This window comes from Periplaneta americana, chromosome 2 (genome assembly GCF_040183065.1).
Source record: "Periplaneta americana isolate PAMFEO1 chromosome 2, P.americana_PAMFEO1_priV1, whole genome shotgun sequence".
Classification (NCBI taxonomy): Eukaryota; Metazoa; Arthropoda; class Insecta; order Blattodea; family Blattidae; genus Periplaneta; species Periplaneta americana.
Window position 1 is genome coordinate 67,062,584 of NC_091118.1, and position 19,880 is coordinate 67,082,463.

Genomic DNA, 19,880 nt, shown 5'->3' on the forward strand with positions numbered 1-19,880 from the left:
TCTTGGAAATAATGAAACCTCATTTATTGCAGGCTTCTTTTATTTTCACTTAACTGTACTTGGCATCAGAAAGTGTCATTATGTATCCTCCCAAAAAGGCTCGATTTTCTTGGGAATTTCTGCTATGAGTCGCCGTGCACTCTATGAGATCACTAGAGCCCGAATTCTTATTTAATTACATATTGCATTCCTTTAGTTGTAGACTACTGAAAATGATAAATGTCTGCGATTTGTGGTTCTGATATGGTTAGAGTTGAGCTTCATTTTATATATTCTTAGTATTATTACATATTTTACATATTATGTAAAGAATGTTACATTTTTGTACATATCTAGGCAATTATTTTTTAATTTTTTTTATTAAATTTGTTTGGTTTTTCAGAGTAAATTATTGAATCTCTTTTCCATATATACTTCGACACATGTCTTAACGTCCCTGTCCCATTACTCCGATTGGAGGGCCGCCTTATGTTGTCACTATAGTACATGATGCTGGTAAAGAGGGAGGGCCCAGAACTGACGTCGTTATGTTTTGTTCAGAACTATAGAAAATACTTCAATTTCTAAAGCTGGCTTAAGAGAATACTTTTTACAAATAAAAAAAGAAACAAACAAAACTAGAGATTCCAACTCTTTGGAGTGCCTCAACTCTATACATTTGCCCTAATGCTTTCTCAGAATCTGGGATGGTCGGGTGCGCCGGTCATTTAACTTTCTTACAAATTGAAAGTAGGCTATTAGCGAGGGGTTTGGGTGGGGTGTCTGGTAAATCAAAATACCATTATGTGTGCCACAGAAAAACATTTTTCTAGAAAATCTCAAGGCACAAAAAAAATCATAAATTATTGCAGAGACAAGTTGTATTTGCAAACTAAACAATGGGGTGGAAATGGCAAATCGACTTTCCAGGCTGCATCGTCCCACTTCAACTGACCAGTTAAATTGTGTCCACATTTTTGTGAATTTAATGCATTAATAAATAGTGACTTTAAATTACATATTTTTATTAATATTACATATTTAATTACATATTTCCCCGATATTTACTACATTTTATGTACATACTTCGCACGTTCATATTATATAAAAATCCGGTGCCTAGAGATCACTTATTACTGGTCTGTCACCTCGCGCCACAGTTTAGCTGTCGTGTGACTCCTGACGCATATGACGTCATTCAAATTCGTTATCAGAGATCGGAAACAACCCTGTACTTAGGAGCAACTACATTTCATTGAAAATGCGTTTCAATTCACTCGAAAACAAATTCAAAGCGAGACCCAACAATCTACAGGGTGGAAGTAATATAGCTGTGCAGATTGAAGTTGGCAGTAAATACATTACAATAAATAAAAAAAACAACGTTCGTTTTGTAATCAAGTACATGGATAATTAGAAAATTAGGCTAAAATCCTACATAGTTTGACAACAACGCATCGCCGGCTCACGTACAAACACACACACATATTGTTCCGTTCCTCAAGTCACAGCAGTAGGGTTGCTAGACTTCCTAATGACAGAAAATAATGTGTTAATCTTAATATTTAATTTGCAAAAAAAAATCGTCTATTTTATTTAAAAACTATAAAGGGATCAATCTCTCTAACGGTGTAAATATCAGAATCATACGGATACTGCTTATACAGTAAATCAATGTTAACAGTTATGGAAAAATTATTTTTTCTGAGAAAAATATTGATTTTGGACTAATATCGTATTAGAATGTTTTGTTGCACTCTGTCCAAGGAATAAAATCTGAACAGTTATATTATTTCCACCATATATAAGTTGACCTTACGAAGTTGCGACTGCACTTAATTAAAGATGAGTTAGAATTCTCACTCGAAAACAAATGCAAAGCGAGACGCGACAATCTATACACAAGAACATCTGCATTTAATTGAAAATGCATGTCCACTCTCACTCGAAAACAAATGCAAAGCGACACATGACAATCTACACACAGCAGCAACTGCATTTCTTTAAAAATGAGTTTCATTCATCTCAAAAACAAAAATGTAAAGCGAGAAGAGACAATTTATATGTAGAGGCAACTGCATTGCATTGGAAACACAAGTTTCAATTTAACACTTAAAACAAATACAAAGCGATTATATATACATAGAAGCAACTGCATTCTTTGAAGAACTAGAGTTTAAATCAGCACTTGAAAACAAATGAGCACAGAGGAAAAACTTGGTAAGTCTAAAATTATAAATTTCTGTTAATAGATGTCATGTAATGGCTCAGTAGTGTAGTTTTGTGTAGTTTAACTGTACAGAATAACAACCTTCTAATACTACAAAGAAATTTCAAGAATGATAACCTGAAGACAATACAATATAATAGGTCTTGAAACTTTTAACTTGTTCTCCTGTAAAAACAATAAAACGTGACATCAGTTTTTTTCCCTGTACTCTTCAAATGCAATGCAAGATGCAGTAAAGAAATAAAAATTCGATTTCATTATAAATGGCAAGTTTCATTTGTCACTAAGAAACAAATGCACAGCAAGACGTGGTAATTCATACACAGGATGAATTGCAATAATTCAATCAAGAGTTTCATTAGTCGCTAAGAAACAAATGCACAGCAAGACGTGGTAATTCATACACAGGATGAATTGCAATAATTCAATCAAGAGTTCCATTAGTCGCTAAGAAACAAATTCACAGCAAGACGTGGTAATTCATACACAGGATGAATTGCAATAATTCAATCAAGAGTTTCATTAGTCGCTAAGAAACAAATGCACAGCAAGACGTGGTAATTCATACACAGGATGAACTACAGTAATTCAGAGTTTCGTTTGCCGCTAAGAAACAAATGCACAACAACACGTGGCAATTCATACACAGGATGAATTGCAATAATTCAATTAAGAGTTTCATTTGTCGCTAAGAAACAAATGCACAGCAACACGTAGCAATTCATACACAGGATGAATTGCAATAATTCAATTCAGAGTTTCGTTTGCCGCTAAGAAACAAATGCACAGCAACACGTGGCAATTCATACACAGGATGAATTGCAATAATTCAATTAAGAGTTTCATTTGCCGCTGAGAAACAAATGCACAACAACACGTGGCAATTCATACACAGGATGAATTGCAATAATTCAATTAAGAGTTTCAATTGTCGCTAAGAAACAAATGCACAGCAAGACGTGGTAAATCATACACAGGATGAACTGCAATAATTCAATTAAGAGCTTCATTTGTCGCTAAGAAACAAATGTACAACAAGACGTGGTAATTCATACACAGGATGAATTGCAGTAATTCAATTAAGAGTTTCACTTGTCTCTAAGAAAATACAAAGTCAAAAGCGACAATTTACATACATACATACATACATAATTGCATTGCCATGGCGATGGCGATTGCGATTTTCATTTCTGACTAAAAAATGCAAAGCGCGACACAACATTCTGCACTTTTATGAAGATGAGTTTCATCTGTCACTAAAAAACAACCAAGCAACGTCTCGACTTTCTATGAATATGATCAAGTCCATTTCTATGCAAATGGTGGGTTTACTTGTCACACAAAAACAAAATGCAAAGCGAGACACAACAATCGATATAAAAAAGTTGCTTAAAATGGTTGTATAAACATTAACCGTTATAATATAAGTCCTATAGCTATATTATATTATAGGACTTAGGCTTTACTGGCGTTGGATATGGAATAAAATTCTTCTCGGGTTCTCATCCAGATAAGTTGAATTGCTGCTTCCAAGCTCTCGATGACTAGCTCTGCCATCTTTTTCAGGGATTGAGAATCCGAGAAGAATAATTATTCCATAAGTCGTTATAGTTCCACAGAGATGAGCTTCATTGTCACTCTAAAATAAGTCCAAAATAAGATGCGACAAACTAGACACATAAGCAGTTATATTCCCATAGATATAGGTACTGAGTTTCATTTATGACTACAAACAAAAAATTCGCAGACAAAGGCATTTCATTGGAAAGAACGAGTTCCAACTGTCGCAAAAAATGAAAAGAGAGACGTAACAATCTATACACACAAGCAATTTCATTTACATGAATATGGTGCTTCATTTCGTCATTGATTTTATGAAACCTCCTATGTCACAGTACAACAAATAATTTTTTCTAGTACACCTACATGGAAGGTGCTGTTTTTCATAACACATTATTGATTAAAAAGATTTTCTTTGCTGTACGCGTACGTCATGATTCACTTTTCCGTACGAATACCGCTAAGTTGTCATACTAATACAAATAGCTCTGATAAAATATTATGAAAACTATCACGTCTCAATATCAACACATTGCCAACTATGAACACAGAAATTGTGTCAATGGCTCCTAGTCTACTAAAAAAACTAACAGATAATCTTATTTAGCTTTACTTACAGAAACAGAAATAATATATATACAGGTTCATAGTCATAGCTTAACACATCATATAAGCGGATACTTTTTGATTGAAAAACGCAAGCATTACGTGTTCCTTTATTAATTCCACACTGTTACATCAATTTCCGTCATGTATCGTTCTTTACATCTTCTAGGTATTAATTTACATAAAGCCTTCTCAGAATCTCTCTCTCAATAATAGAACAAAATGTCTTCTGAAAAAGACATTTTGAGTTTTTGAATTGTTCAGAATATACACAAGCCCTCATTATAGCTTACACAACATTCATGACGTTATAACCAGACCTGCTAGAAAGACAATGTAGTATTAGTAGACCGTGACTCCTAACCTACAAAAATGTCAATAGTCTGTGATTTAATAGGTTAATTAATTCAACAGAATTTCCATGTAGCTGTGCCAAAAAATATTGTACTAACTAGTACGAAAGTGTCTTTCGCGCACTTGTTTCGAAATTCTCGTCTTACTCGTTTACAAAATTATCACTTTCTGTCCTAGTTACGTAAAAAACTATTTCAGGAGGGAAAAAATTAAATAAATATCAATAGACCTACACTGATCCTCAATGATGTCATTTATGTTCATCCTATTCACCAACGTTTCCTACCGAATTTCATATTCATATTGATTTTTAATTCATTTTTACTTCCTCCTGAAAAAATATCTTGTGTACTGTCACATAGGAGATTTAATAAAATTAACGACGATTTGAGGTTCAAGAACAAATGCAAAGCGATATGCGACATTCTACACACATTATTTTTATATGGATATGGCGAGTTTCATTTGTGGTTCAAAAACAAATTGAAAGCGATATGCACGGATATGATTAGTTCTAAACACACACAATTTACATGGTTGTAGATGAATTTTATTTGTGGTTAAAAAACAGATGAAAAGCGATACGCGACATTCCAAACACTCCAGAGATAAGGCTACACATATGTGGATATGACGTGTCAGTTTTGTGGTTCTGAAACAAAATGCAAAGCGATACGTGACATTCTGAACACATAAAGGGATTACATTTTTATATGGATATGGTGAGTTCCAATTATGGATGAACGAAACAAATGAAGGCAAAGAGAGAAGAACGCTTCGTATCCACTTTATCTCAAAAAGAAGCTGAAAATGTTATCTAGTGCATTGATTCTAGACCGGGGGGAGGGGGGGAAGATGCAGAGCAGTAATAGAGGATCGCGAACAAAATAATATACTATAATAATGATAATAAAAATTATTATTATTATTATTATTATTATTATTATTATTATTATTATTATTATTATTATTATTATTATGAAGGCTATTCTATGAAAAAATATATATACACCTATTTTGCATTAAATATAGACATCATTTCGTTGTTTTCTTTTCAAATTGATACAGAATTTCATATTAAAACTACTCTGTCCTACATTCTATTAACATTTAATTAACACTAACGAAGCTTGGGAACTTCCCTCCCCACCGCCCTTTCGTACGGAGGAGGGACCCAAAGGCTTACACTGCAGCCTGAGTCTTATTGTGCTTACCACTCCTATTCTTGTGGATTGGGTAGCCGAACGGCCACGTTCTTGTACAAGTACAGCACGCCGAACTGTGAACTTAACCCGGGATATTGTATGGATGATATGTGAATTAATGATGGCGAAATGAGTCCGAGCTCCAACACCGAAAATTACCCAGCAATTCTGCTTCAGTTGGTTGAGAGAAAAGCCGGGGAAAAACCTCAACCAGGATTTGAACCCGGGCCCGCTCGTTTCATAGCCACACGTGCTGACCATTACTCAACAGCGGTGGACTTGTGGACATTAATACTAATAACAGAAGACTGATGTATAAAAAAAAATTCTAGCTTAAAAAAAATGTAGAAAATAGACATTTCACCCATTTAATTCCTTAACTGCTCTTTGACCCCCCAATGGGTCGCGGTGCCCTGGTTGAGAATCACTATTCTACTCTACATCTTAGGCCAGAGGACCATACTAAAATAAAATGACGAAAAGGGAGCCTCATCATCAAAAAGGTTGAGTAACACTCATCTAGTGGCACCATGAAGTGTCTCAAGCACGAAACGGTAAAACTATCCGAGTCGTACTAAAGGCCGCTTTGAAAACTGATCGCCAAAGAGAACAATGTTTCATGTCCACGTAATACTGGGGATTATCTCGACACCATAGCAAGTTTTTCTAGCTTTGTCTTCAAATGCAAAGCGATACACGACATTCTAAACCAGCGGTAACCAAAACTCGAGCTGCAGTGATTACATGCGACAGACAGCCTATGGAGTAAGGAGACTGAGGAAATGTACTTGGCATGAAAACTACAACCAGTGATGGTTCCTGTACTGACATGTTGATCAATTCCGCCGATAAAAATCTCAAGCTTTGCTGTATCAGTAATGTCACTGCTGTCATCAAGAGCCAGTGAATAATATACGATTTTTCTTGCTTCTTTTTTCAACCTTCCTCTTGAATATAAACAGGACTTATCTAAATTCTTCTCTCGATACTTGGTCGAGAAATTCGTAGTTTTTCAAAATTAAAAACTTCTTATGGACAAATTATTTAAGCTATTTTAATCATCACCCTTTTGAGAAATTCTGTTTCATTAAAAGGCTTTAGAGCACGAGATATTTCAAACCCCATTAGGTAGCGGACTTCCTTACATTTACCTCATCTTTCTCTTCCTGGCTATGATTTAAGACATGTCAATTCCTGGCGTTTAACATTTCGTTGGCACACAATACTGAATCAGTTTTTCTATAATAATATTATTAAATGAATAACTAATAAATAGTTACCCCCATCTAAATATTAAGAAGATTAAACCTGAGATAAAGTCTAATAATTTTATCCTTCTAGGGAAAAGATCTAAAAATATCAATTTTCATGCACGTACAGGAGAATTATAGAAAAACATACTTAGTGGTCAATAATAATAATAATAATAATAATAATAATAATAATACATTATTCAGCGTGGCAATTAATGTTTCTATATACTCCTAATTGAACCGTTGAGCAACGTAAACATATTACATTTTGTCCGACAGAACAACAAAAAAGTTCTCCTCATTCTTTACGAAACCACCTCTTACTGCTTGTAGAGACAGAGTTTGTAGAGCGACATGATACCGCCGCTGCTTGCCTTCAGTACGTGAGTGAAAAAAACAGCAATGTACAGGAAACTCCTCGTACCCGTTTGAATGTCTGTGATTACACGATGTAATCACGACACCCGCTTTGGTCACCGCTGTTCTAAACATACAAGAGATTACATTTACATGGATGTGGCGAGTTTCATTCGTGGTTCAAAAATAAATGCAAAGCGATAAACACACAAGAGATCACATTTACATGGATATGACGAGTTTCATTTCTCACTCTAAACGAAATGCCAAGCGACACGAAAGAATCAAACACATAAGCAACTGCTCAGCCAGATGAGTTGGATAGTTACTTCCAAGCTTTCGATGACTAGCTCTGCCATCTTCTTCAGGGAATGAAGTGAGAACCCGAGAAGGGTTATTCCACATCAAACGCCGCGAGAGTCTCAAGTCATACACGCTGCAATAATTCATACACCACTTGAAATAAAATTCAAAGATACTGCAATCCATATATGTTCCTATCCAATACCGGGTACTTGACTATGTACAATTTTATTCATCCAAGCGTCCCCCATCTATGAACGTTGCGCCGAAGGTGTAGTTCTTTTCGCCACCGTAGGCGTTGCCCTCGTGAACGATGGGAGAACCACATGTCACCGTATGATGATTAATAGAGCAATGATTGAAATATCAATAGGGGGAAAGTACCCCGCGAAACTTATCACCATCTTCGTTCACAACAGGAACTCGCCAGGATTCGAACCCGTGTTACCAGCATGCAAAGTCAACATTCGGGTAACGGTGCGTTCAACAATCCATATATGTAAGCAAATATATTTCGACAAAGCTGAGAAGTTCCCTTAGGCACTCAAAAACAAATACAAAGCGAGCCGCACAACTGAATTTCTATCGAGATTAATTCTTTTTGTCACTCAAAAATACAATCCCTTCAAGGAAGCAACAGCATTTTCATAATGACTGTGAGTTTTGTCAATAATAATACATGACCAGTTAATTTCTAAGTCCAGTATTACATATCTGTATTGATGGCTACGTTACTATAAAACAATGTGGTCCAACCGACCGAGTTGGCTTTGATGGTACAACACACAATAGAAACAGGAAAATCACAACAGTAAAAACGGTCTACTGGTATACTTCCTTAAGGAGATTTAAAAATAAATTTAAAAGTTGTGTATAAAGTGTAAATTAAAAAAAATACATTACATTACTTAAGGTTACTTGTATTTACTTAGCCAAACGAGTTATTCCCTTGGTTTGAATTGTAACTTGTTTTAAAATAGCTTGTAAGAGGGTCTTAGACTACAAATGTTCAGTTTAATGTAGTTCTGTTTATAAGTATGAATAAGGATGTAATTGTTTGTCTCATTTGAATTGTATCAGTCAGTGAAGCGTGGTGAGTCAGTTTACAATGGCAGTGAATAGTTTGATCAGTAATAATATAGTGTGTTCTATAGTATCAGTGAAATGTGTTCTAAAGTGTTAGTGAAATGTGTCATAGTGTCAGTGCAGTGAGTGAGATGTGTCATAGTGGCAGTGCAGTGAGTGAGATGAGAGTGAAGCGAAAGGTTATAAGTAGACTTCGTTGAATTGCCACACGCAGCATGCAATCAGGTTGCCGGTGTACGGTAGTATAGAAGAGGTGAGCGACCGCCCGGTCCCGTAGTATAAGCAGTTCATGTTAAGAGATTTGACCGGTCCAAATAGATGGAGCAGCTACAGCTAATGTATACCTAAGTAAGCACTTGTTTTTGCATTACTGTGGTTGGAATAGTCAAAGCTTAACATTTGTTCAGTGCAGACAAGAATTAAATCAAACATACATGTACTACAATGAGAGTGCTGCTGTTCCAAATAATTGCCCCTGGAATACCCTTACCCCCGCAGCCAGTTTTGACCCGTTGGGGAACGTGGTTGGATGCTGTTCATTATTATGCAGAACATTACGGCAAAATAATGGAGGTAATTGATGCATTGGATAGCACAAACAGTTCCGCTATTGCAGCCGTAAAATCATTGCCTTCTGAACAGCTAGTGGAAGATATTCTGTTCATTGATTCTAATTTTAAAATCGTGTCCAAAAGTATCATCCTGTTAGAATCGTCTAAACTACAACTCTCAGAAGCCCTTAATATAGTGAATAAAGTATCACAAACCGTTATCCAAAATAACAATTCACTAATTTCAGAAAAAATGAAATGTAAGTTGAGAAACACTATTGCTAAAAATTCTGCCTATTCACAACTTCGTACTATAAATGATGTACTATCAGGTCACGACAAGACATCTGAAGTTGGTGTACTAAAAAGTAGTGATTTTCCGTTCTTCAAATATGTACGTATTACATCGTGTGATGTTGAACGTACATTTTCCCAAAATAAAAACTGTTTAAGTGACCATCGGAGGAGGTTACTTTGCAGTCGCTCAAAATGTACGTAACTCTTCACTGCAACGCACATATTCAAGGATGATGTGAATATTTTACATTAAATTTTAAGAGTTAATATATCTAACTATAAAACAATTGTGTATTTACATGTTTAGACATTCCTACATCAATGATCATTCATTATATTTCTTGAATGCGGGGTACAGGTTTTATTGTAACCGCAGTATACTGCTCAGTGTTTACATCAGAGGCATACTCCATCCTTTGCACGCCCCATTCTCATACAGTCTATACCGCGTGCACAGTAAACCTTGCGATTCTCGTGACAATTCCACGAAGTCTAGTTATAAGTATCAATATGAAACTTATATAAGGCCTATACATATGTGGGTTGTAATAGAAAATTAGGTTCACGTATTAATTAGGTTATTTTATGTATTATTATTATTAATGTAATTATTGTGTATTATTTTTATTACGTGTAATTAAGTTACCACTGCCACCGGGTGTTTGCCCACTTGTAGTGTAAATACATACATATACATATAAATACAGGGTGTTTCAAAAATACGGGGCATAATTTCAGGTATGTATTTCCCACATGTAGACAATCAAAATAGTTCATTACAACATGTGTCCGGAAATGCTTCATTTTCGAGTTATGGCCTTCACAACATTGAAATTCACCGGAACGTTTTTCTTTCCGCAGGTCGTTGTCATTACAGAAGATGTTCAAAATGTCCACCTCCTGCTTCAATACAGACCTCACATCGATGTCTCATTGACCTGCGAACACGATCCCAAATTCCAGGAGTATTGCGTATGTCCTCAGAACATGCCACAATTCGATTCCGAAGGGATTCCAAATCAGGCACCGGAGACGAATAAACCAATGATTTTAAATGGCCCCACAAGTAGAAATCGAGAGGGTTCAGATCAGGTGAGCGTGGAGGCCAAGCAATTGGGCCACCTCTACCTATCCATCGATCAGGAAACCTTCGATCCAAGTACCGGCGAGCCGTACGACTGAAGTGTGCAGGAGCGCCATCATGCAAGAAGTGAATGTGTTGACGATTGATCAGTGGAGTGTCTTCTAAAACATGAGGTATGGTGTTTTCCAGGAAGTTTGTGTACGCCTGCCCCGTAAGTCTGTTTACAAGTACATGGGGTCCAACTAATCGATCACCAATGATACCGGCCCACATGTTGAGGGAGAACCGCACCTGGTGAGGAGATGGAACAGTTGCACGTGGGTTTTCATACGCCCATACATGCTGATTGTGGAAATTTGTTATGCCATCTCGTGTGAACTGTGCTTCATCTGTAAATAATACTAAGGCAGGAAAGTTCGGATTTACACAACACTGCTGCAAGAACCACTGACAGAACCTAACTCGTGCAGGGTAATCTGCTGGTGACAGGGCTTGTACACGTTGCAAATGATAAGGATACAATTGATACTCTTTCAACGGTCTCCAGACAGTCGTATGAGGAACATTGACTTGCAACGCTACCCTTCGTGTGCTGATAGGAGGAGTCATGTTCACAGCCTCCAGAATCTCCTCCTGTACTTCTGGAGTTGTAGATCTTGGTCGTCCCCTTCCCAAACCAGGAGAGTTAAATTTTCCATACTCGCACAGACGGTAATGAGACGTACAAATGTCTTCCGATCTGGACATTATCGCTGTGGGTACCTCTCCTGGTACAAACAACGAGCTAGTGCAGCATTGCCGTCCGCCTTACCGTACATGAAGTGTATCTCTGCCAGCTCTTGATTTGAATACATGTCGCACAGTCTAACGCCTACACAACACTGAATGTAACCTTCGCCTCGGAATGAACTGTCAGAGTGCCCTCTTAATGTCTCCTTTGACGGCAACGACCTGCGGAAAGAAAAACGTTCCGGTGAATTTCAATGTTGTGAAGGCCTTAACTCAGAAATAAAGCATTTCCGGACACATGTTGTAATGAACTATTTTGATTGTCGACATGTGGGAAATACATACCTGAAATTATGCCCCGTATTTTTGAAACACCCTGTATATGACGTCCCTCTATGTGGCTATGTCTACTTCAATTTGCAAAGAATAGCCTGTAGTGTAGACCGAATTTTGAAAAATAATTCCAGGTGAACGTACCGAACTTCAAAATTTGGGCCCGTGCAGACCTCTAACCGCCTGAGCTATGCCAGTGCTTCAATTTGTTCTTTGCCTGTATTCACACAATGAGTAATAAAATCTTTTGAATAGTCTCTTGAAATACTATCTAGTTCTACAGTCACGAAAACTGACTATAGCGCCACAGCGGGACAGAGAAACTCGACTGCAATGACGACGCACTTTACAGTGGTATCAATAATTCCCGTCCATACGTTCTGGTGCAGCCATCTGGATAAGGGGGTAAAAGAGAGCATGGGGGCACCCTACTCGCTCATCCCTCCAGGGCTCCAAAGTGTCAACTACACCGACATCTTTACGGTTACCGAGCAACCCAAGCCAACATGACATCTCTCACGCTCAAAAATAGTAGCTGGTACATCTCTTTAAAGACACTAGAGAACATTCTGATCGATGGAAGACGTCGGTTGGTATAGGCCTGGCTCTAAAAGGGGTTGGAGCTATAACTTAAAGGGAATCATCCGTGAAAACTGATATCAAATGTGAAATGAGTCTGTCTACAGAAGAAGGGAATACATACATCTATGTTGTCTTTTCGAGAGAGAGCTTTATTGGATTCAGCCACTTTATGATGGCCGTGAGAGAGAGAGAGAGAGAGAGAGAGATAGAAAGGAAGAAAGAGAGAGAGAAAGAGGGAAGAAAGAAAGAAAAAGAAATAAAGAACGAAAGAAAGAAGGAAGGGAAGAAAGAAGAAAAGAAAGGAAGAAAGAAGGAAAGAAAGGAAGGGAGAAAGAAAGAAAAAAGAAAGAAGGAAAGAAAGACGGAAAGAAGGAAGGAAAAAAGAAAGAAGGAAAAATATAGAAAGAAAGAAAGAAAGCAAGGAAGGAAGAACGAAAGAGAGAGAGACGAAAGAAAGAAAGAGAGACAGAGAGAGAAATAAAGAGAGAGAAAGCAAGAAAGAAGGAAGGAAAGAAAGAGAGTGAGAGAAAGAAAGAAAGAAAGAAAAAGAGAGAAAGCAAGAAAGAAGGAAGAAAGAATGAAAGAAAAGGAAGGAAAGAGAGAAAAGAAAGATTAGGGGAAATGGAGAAGCATTTAAAAGGTACATAATAAGAATTACGTCCTTACAGGGGTTCCTGGGACTGATCTTTACCTTTATGTGAGCTGCTAGACTAAAGGCCATTATTTCACTTCACTCTGTTGCAGGGGAAAAGCCGAAAATACTTACATATGAAAGAACTTAGAAGCAAATAAATAAACAAGAATGAAACTCATTAAATAGTCTATACAAAAAACGGACCAACAATAAAAATAAAATAAAAATTAAAACCAAAAAGGAAAAAAAAACCTAGCAGGCTTCTAGCACGTTGGTTGGCTGAGCAGATACGGCAGCCGCGCACTAGTACCCGCAACAGCATTAACAGCTACTACCGCCGCATCCAGTCCAGTCGTCCACCAAAGGGGAGAAGGAGCATCGCCAAGGCCAAGTTTTCCACGCCTACTGATGCTGGAAGCTCAGTTTTTGCCAAGGCCCCAATGGGAACTTAGGTAAGTGAACGACAAAATTTGGAAATTCGAAATGAATATTGGTGGGTGACAGGTCTGAGGTACATTTCTTCAAGAGCTCATCCCGACATTTGTCTTAACACCTGATGTAAAATCACAAGCAGAATGAGTGGTCTCAATTTAGGAGATCGAGGCAATTGGCTCGTTAGTACTGACCAATAAAAATGGGGGAATTCCTGAAAAAGAAACATTAATCACAGGGTAACACGACATTTCACAGACAATGCTTTAAAGCAGACTGACGTTTTCTCACTTCTACGGCTTCAGAAAGCCTCGTTATATGAGCCGTTGAGAGCAGAAGTGGTGTAAGTCAAAAATGGGTAATAAGGGTTAAAGTAAACATTCTGTAAAATACAGCGCAAAGTAGCAATTAATATTAAATTTATTTAAACTATTAGTAATCAGTGGATAGCAAGAAGACCATATTAATTGCTACTTTGCGCTGTATTTTACAGAATTTTTACTTAAAACCTCATTACCCAATTTTGACTTGCACCACTTGTGCTCTGAACGGCTCATATCATCTATATAGGAAGTACAAGTATAAAGTATAAATATAAAATATTTTGAGTCTATAGCTGTGGAGTAACGGTTATAATATCTTACAGTAAAACGAACGGGCCCGGTTCAAATTCTAGTTAGGACAAATTACCTGGTTGAGATTTTACCCGAGGTTTTCCCTTAATCTATTAAGAGCAAATGTTGGGTAACTTTTCGGCGCTGGACCCTGGACTTTTCATCATCTCACTCAGAATCTAGAGAACCATAGCAGTTCATAAAGCGTAGTAAAATAAACATATTAAAAATATTGTGACACTGCAAAAAGTCAGTTCTGAGGCAACTTTTATCAACATCCCAGATACTGGAAAAATGGTTTTTCGGCATGTATGTGTACGGCGACTTCTGAACTAATGGATGGAATCTGTTCATATTCAGTAGGTCACTTCTTCTCAATCAGTGGTTCCCAAACGTTTTGAAATTGTCATCTTGTTTTCCTATAAACCCTACCTTTTAGTGTTCCCAATAAATAAAAATCACAGGGAGTTAGATCTGGGCTTCGTGGAGCCCACAAATTATTACTTATTTGTCTCGTACCAAAAAATATACCGTAATTCCCTCATTGACATATACACACGTTCTCGCAATGAGAATTTGTTGGTAGGTATTACCTAAGTACACAATAATCACTCAACTTTATACACTAACTTTGTACACTTGAAGAATCAAAGCTTTTGTAACACGACTTGTAACTACAGCGAATGCCATATGGCGACTGAGGATCTAATACGCCGCACCTCTAACAGCCCGCGCATCGCAGACAGCGTAGGGAGCGGGTCGCCAGTAGCCCGCCATTTTCTCGACTCACGTCACAATAATGTCAGTATCAATATAACCAGCCGTGGTGTAGGGAAATACCTCAGTAGCGGTGTGTTAGAAGAATTCCCAAAGAGACAGACTCAAAAATGGAAATAGATAAGTTTTATATGTAACTCGTACACTTCTGGGTGGATGGTGGAAATAATAAATATTTAATAATAGCATTTAGTATTGCCACTGTCCGCTAAGAAGTGTTCAGGTAAAGATAAAACTTAGTGCAACTAAAATTGACATGGAACGACATTCAGTAAAATAATCCATTTAAATCTAGGATTTCCTTACCTGGTTTTTAAATAAGATGTCACCAATGAGGAGTAAAATATACCTCGATCATTCGAAAATTAGTGGCAACACTGGTAGTATTCAGCTCCCCTAGCAGTGATTAACACACAGTCTTTCCTAAGTCCGTGAAAGATTTTATAATTTCACCACATATAAACTATGCAATTGATACCAATTTTTTACTGTACAAACAGACATAAACGCATCAAGTTTTTTTTAACACATTTTATAGATGCTCAATCTTTCCACCTCTGCCGTGTTACGTGGTACTGGAGGAAGTTACTTTTAAGATCTGTAAATGCACGTCCATTGCGAAGAGAATTTTTTTTATCTTAATTACGTGTTGCCACTAATTTTAAAATTACCCATGTGTTGGTAAAGTGTAAAAAATTCCAATGCTTTTAATTTTTTGTATTGTATCGGATATTCGGTATTGCGTTTTCAATTTTCACTTTTAAAGTTGTGGTATCGAGTATCGATGATCTTAAACAGATACCGGTATCGAAAATTTTGAAACTGTGATATCGACCCAGCTCTAGAAAAATTCTGTTACTCCAAAACATTGAATTTAACATGACATTCAATTTTTCATTGCTACCAAATTTACCTTAAACGAAACATATACGAAGATCCCTTCTGACGCAAAGTGCTATAAGCTCAAACGATTATCCAAACGACTTTATCGGGTTTCTCCTCCTACGCGATGAAAGAAAAAAGGTGGGAAAAAAAAATCCTCTCGCCTTCGCCCATTAGACCTCTATCACACATTAATAACGCTTCGTGTAAGAAAGCAGTTCGCAGCGACGTGGGAGAAACGTGAATCTGTTCCATACTGCCTTTCTTAGCCTCAGACGTGAAATGAGAGAGCTTATTTCAGCGTAGAGACCACTTCTATCCTCCCGTCTCCAATTTCCACAGACTCCTTCCTTCTGAATTAAATTTCTTACAAAAGACTCCAAGAATCTACATCAATACGTCTTCCAAGGCCCCATACCAGCTACCACAGATATTCATTCTATCAGATACGTAGTATTTTATCCCTGATTTTCCAACAAACTCGTTCAAGATGAAGATGCTCTAACACTCCAATGTCTAGTGCAGACATATTCAACTCATTCGTGGTCATTTCTAATATCTAGCATTATCTTAACGCATTGGTTTCCAACTTTTTTTGACTGACGACACACTTTACTGAACGCTCACGATATCGCGATACACTTATTTGATTTTAATAATAATAATAATAATAATAATAATAATAATAATAATAATAATAATAATAATAACTAGTACATTTCTTCTGGAGAAAAGGGTGGTAGAACTCTGTGTAGAATATTTTATAGCGAACAGTGACATGATTATTTTCAAGGAAAAATAAATTGTTCCCGGATCGATACCCGGCCCCGGAACAATTTTTCCTTGAAATTATTCAAACCTGTTTTACAGGGAGCTGCTACCTGAAAGCAGATTTGCATAGCATGATTATTGTTCACTGTACGGGAATTTTGTCGTTTTTAACCTCCTTCTCGTCCAACTAAGACTTTCAAGGTCTAAGCGGAATTCAAAGAAAAATTATATTAAAAACGTAGTAATCCATACATATTTCGGTTCCAAGATGAAAAATGCAACAAAAAGGTGCCGGAACGCCGTTCCAGCGTGTTCGTCAGAAAAAAGGCATTGATAACTTCTATGTAGTGTTGTAGGTAGGTTGATGTTAACACACCATCGAAAATTCTAAAAGAACAAGCAACAACTTGAGTGGCATTAGAAAAAACAAAGGTATGTGTCAAAAATCTCAACCTATCTATGCTGGATGTCCGATAAAAGATGCCCGATCAAAGATTATCGATTTTGAAAACTCGCCTATTTAAATTAATGTGAAGTCTGCGGTTGCACAGAGTTTCTCTATACCTGGCCTTATGGTTGAAAAACTGAACTGAGCATTGTTGCAGGTGTTCACGTTTCATTGGTAAAGTCTGTCTCAAAATAAAATGTACCATATCAAAGACTTTGTTGTAAATAAAAAATCCGTTGTAACGAGACTTTCTGGATGGCATGAAATTTATTTTTCAAATCCAAAATTTCGCGACACACTCCATGGAGTTGCGCGATACACCGGTTGGGAACCCCTGCCTTATGCAATCCTAGCATTAAAACACACTTGTTATGACGATATAAATCTATACAATTGGTCTAATTCTGCCAGAAAAGGTTACCTAACAACTAATATTCCATGACGTCATCACCGCCTTCACAACAAAATTTTATACGTCTCTGCAAGAAAAGGGTTCAAAATAACAACAAAATAACAGTCTTAGAAACGGTTACTTGGCAATCATGCAATATATTACGCCACATCTAGTACTTATGTCTCTAGTACGCCATAAATTACACTTTGTAAATTTATAATAGTTTTTTTTTTTACATATTTTAATGCTAGAATACATAAAACGTTCTATGTAACACATGTATAATTTTCATTATAAAACACTCGTGAAAATTACCGCGCTAAACATTCACTCGTGCCACAATTACCAAGATTATATAATAATTACATAAATTACTATTTCCTTTATATAAAGTAGGCCTATAAGCAGAAACCCTAATGGTTTAAAATATTTGAATTCGAAGTTGTCATGGAAATAAACATTCAGTCGGTCTTTTAATATTATAGGCCGAAAGCGAGTGCCGAGGATATAGAGGATGAATCAAAAGTCTGGAACCATATAAATATCTTCCATATGCTTGATTTTCGATTACTATAGGTATTACCAGTACTTGTAAATCAAATGCTCTACGAGTGATACATTCGATTCTAGCCCTCAGCTATCTCAAAAGCCGCCATTTTCGATGCAACTCTGAAATTTTAAATGGAAAGGGGATCATGTATGAACTCAAAATCATGTGAAATTTTCTGAGAAAAACAATGGTGCAATCTGATCGTTTTCAAGTTATTTAAAGAACTGTCATAATGACACAAACATTAGTTACTGCATCTACCAGATATTTTGTAACATGGTACGGTACTAAGGAGGCTTTGGAAAAGGTATTTTTATGCAATTCTGGTAATTAACTTTTCCTGCTTTACTGTTTGGTTAACCTGTGATAGCTTCAATGCATTAACAATGATCCAGTCTGTTTTGAGATATCTCCAATCGTTTTCAATTCATTTAATAACTGTCGCAATGGCACAAAATAAAATTCTAGGTACAAAATGTGCTCAATATGTTGTCCATTTCCGACGATGCACATTTGTAGACGGATTTTCCAGTCAGAGAGAACATTTGTAGCATTTCCGGGGTGACTTTAGCACTGGCTTCAATAATGCGGTTCTTTAAATGTTCCACATTATAAATTTTCTCTTCACGTACCGTAATTTCCCATAACTATGGTCCAGGCACCCAACTATGGTCCAAAACGCATTATGTACTACTTAGTCCCCCAAGAGTTCGATGTTTGCCATTTAAGGCGCCACTGTGATGGAAGTATGTTCCCCATAGATGCTTCTATCTACCATTACACGTGGCAATGATATGGATGCTTAACAAGGTCAATGTGCATCGTTCTATTGAATGTGTGAAGACACGAAATCATTCAGTTTGTGATTGTCTGTTTTATTAAGCTCTCCTCTGTAGAACTGGTACGTTATAGATATATGATTCTTTGTACAATTAAACCTGGCTATATAGTGTTTACTTTCACATAATAATTACACTGGCAGAGGTTAAGGACTCTGCGTGAAAAAAGTTTAACCTCAAGACTAGAAGTCAGTCCTCAACTATGTACCACAATTTTTCGTGGACCATAGTTGTATTTCATTTTGAAATATTTGTTTCAATAAAATGTGATCAATGTGATTATTTACTTCTGCAAATACGGTATCTCAGTATATTCTAAAACACCATTTAACATTATAGTCAAGTAAACAAAGAAACAGGCTGTTCCAGCATCAATGGTACTAGCACGAATGATGGTCCGGTAAAACGAAAACTTCAGGGTAGAAGGAAAACAACCGTCCCTGTGAGTGACTATGAGAGCGATGAAATTGAATTGGATACAGATTATGATTCAATTTCAGAATTACAAGAGAAGTGGAGATTCAAAGGATCGAAATAAGCCTAATAAATGTAGTTCTCAGTACGATAAATAAACATTATCAGTGAATTTATTTGCATAATATTTTGCTAAGAATGTGATAGTTCATTTTGATGCCGTACTTTTGTTCTCTGATATACACTCATCTGCAAAAAGAACCGGGCCAACTACATTTCCTTTAAAATTTTTGAAAATTGTAGGATTTTTTAAATAATTGTAGGTGTGCTAAGGTTCATTTAGTTATTCATTTATTTTGTGATACGTAACACAGTAATACTGAATACCTAACAGCCAACAATGATCTGTAATATTGTGTGTAAACTTCTCGGACTCATTTCGAGCTAAGCTGAGCTGAAGATGTCTACAGACTGGTAACTCTTTTGAGGCAGTACTGGAGTACTTCATTGTATACAAATGTCACTAAGTCCTACCGATTCAGCAAAAGTGGTTGCATTGATAGAAGGTGGGAATAGTCAGCGTTATGTGGCTGCAGTTCTTGGGATTCCTCGATTG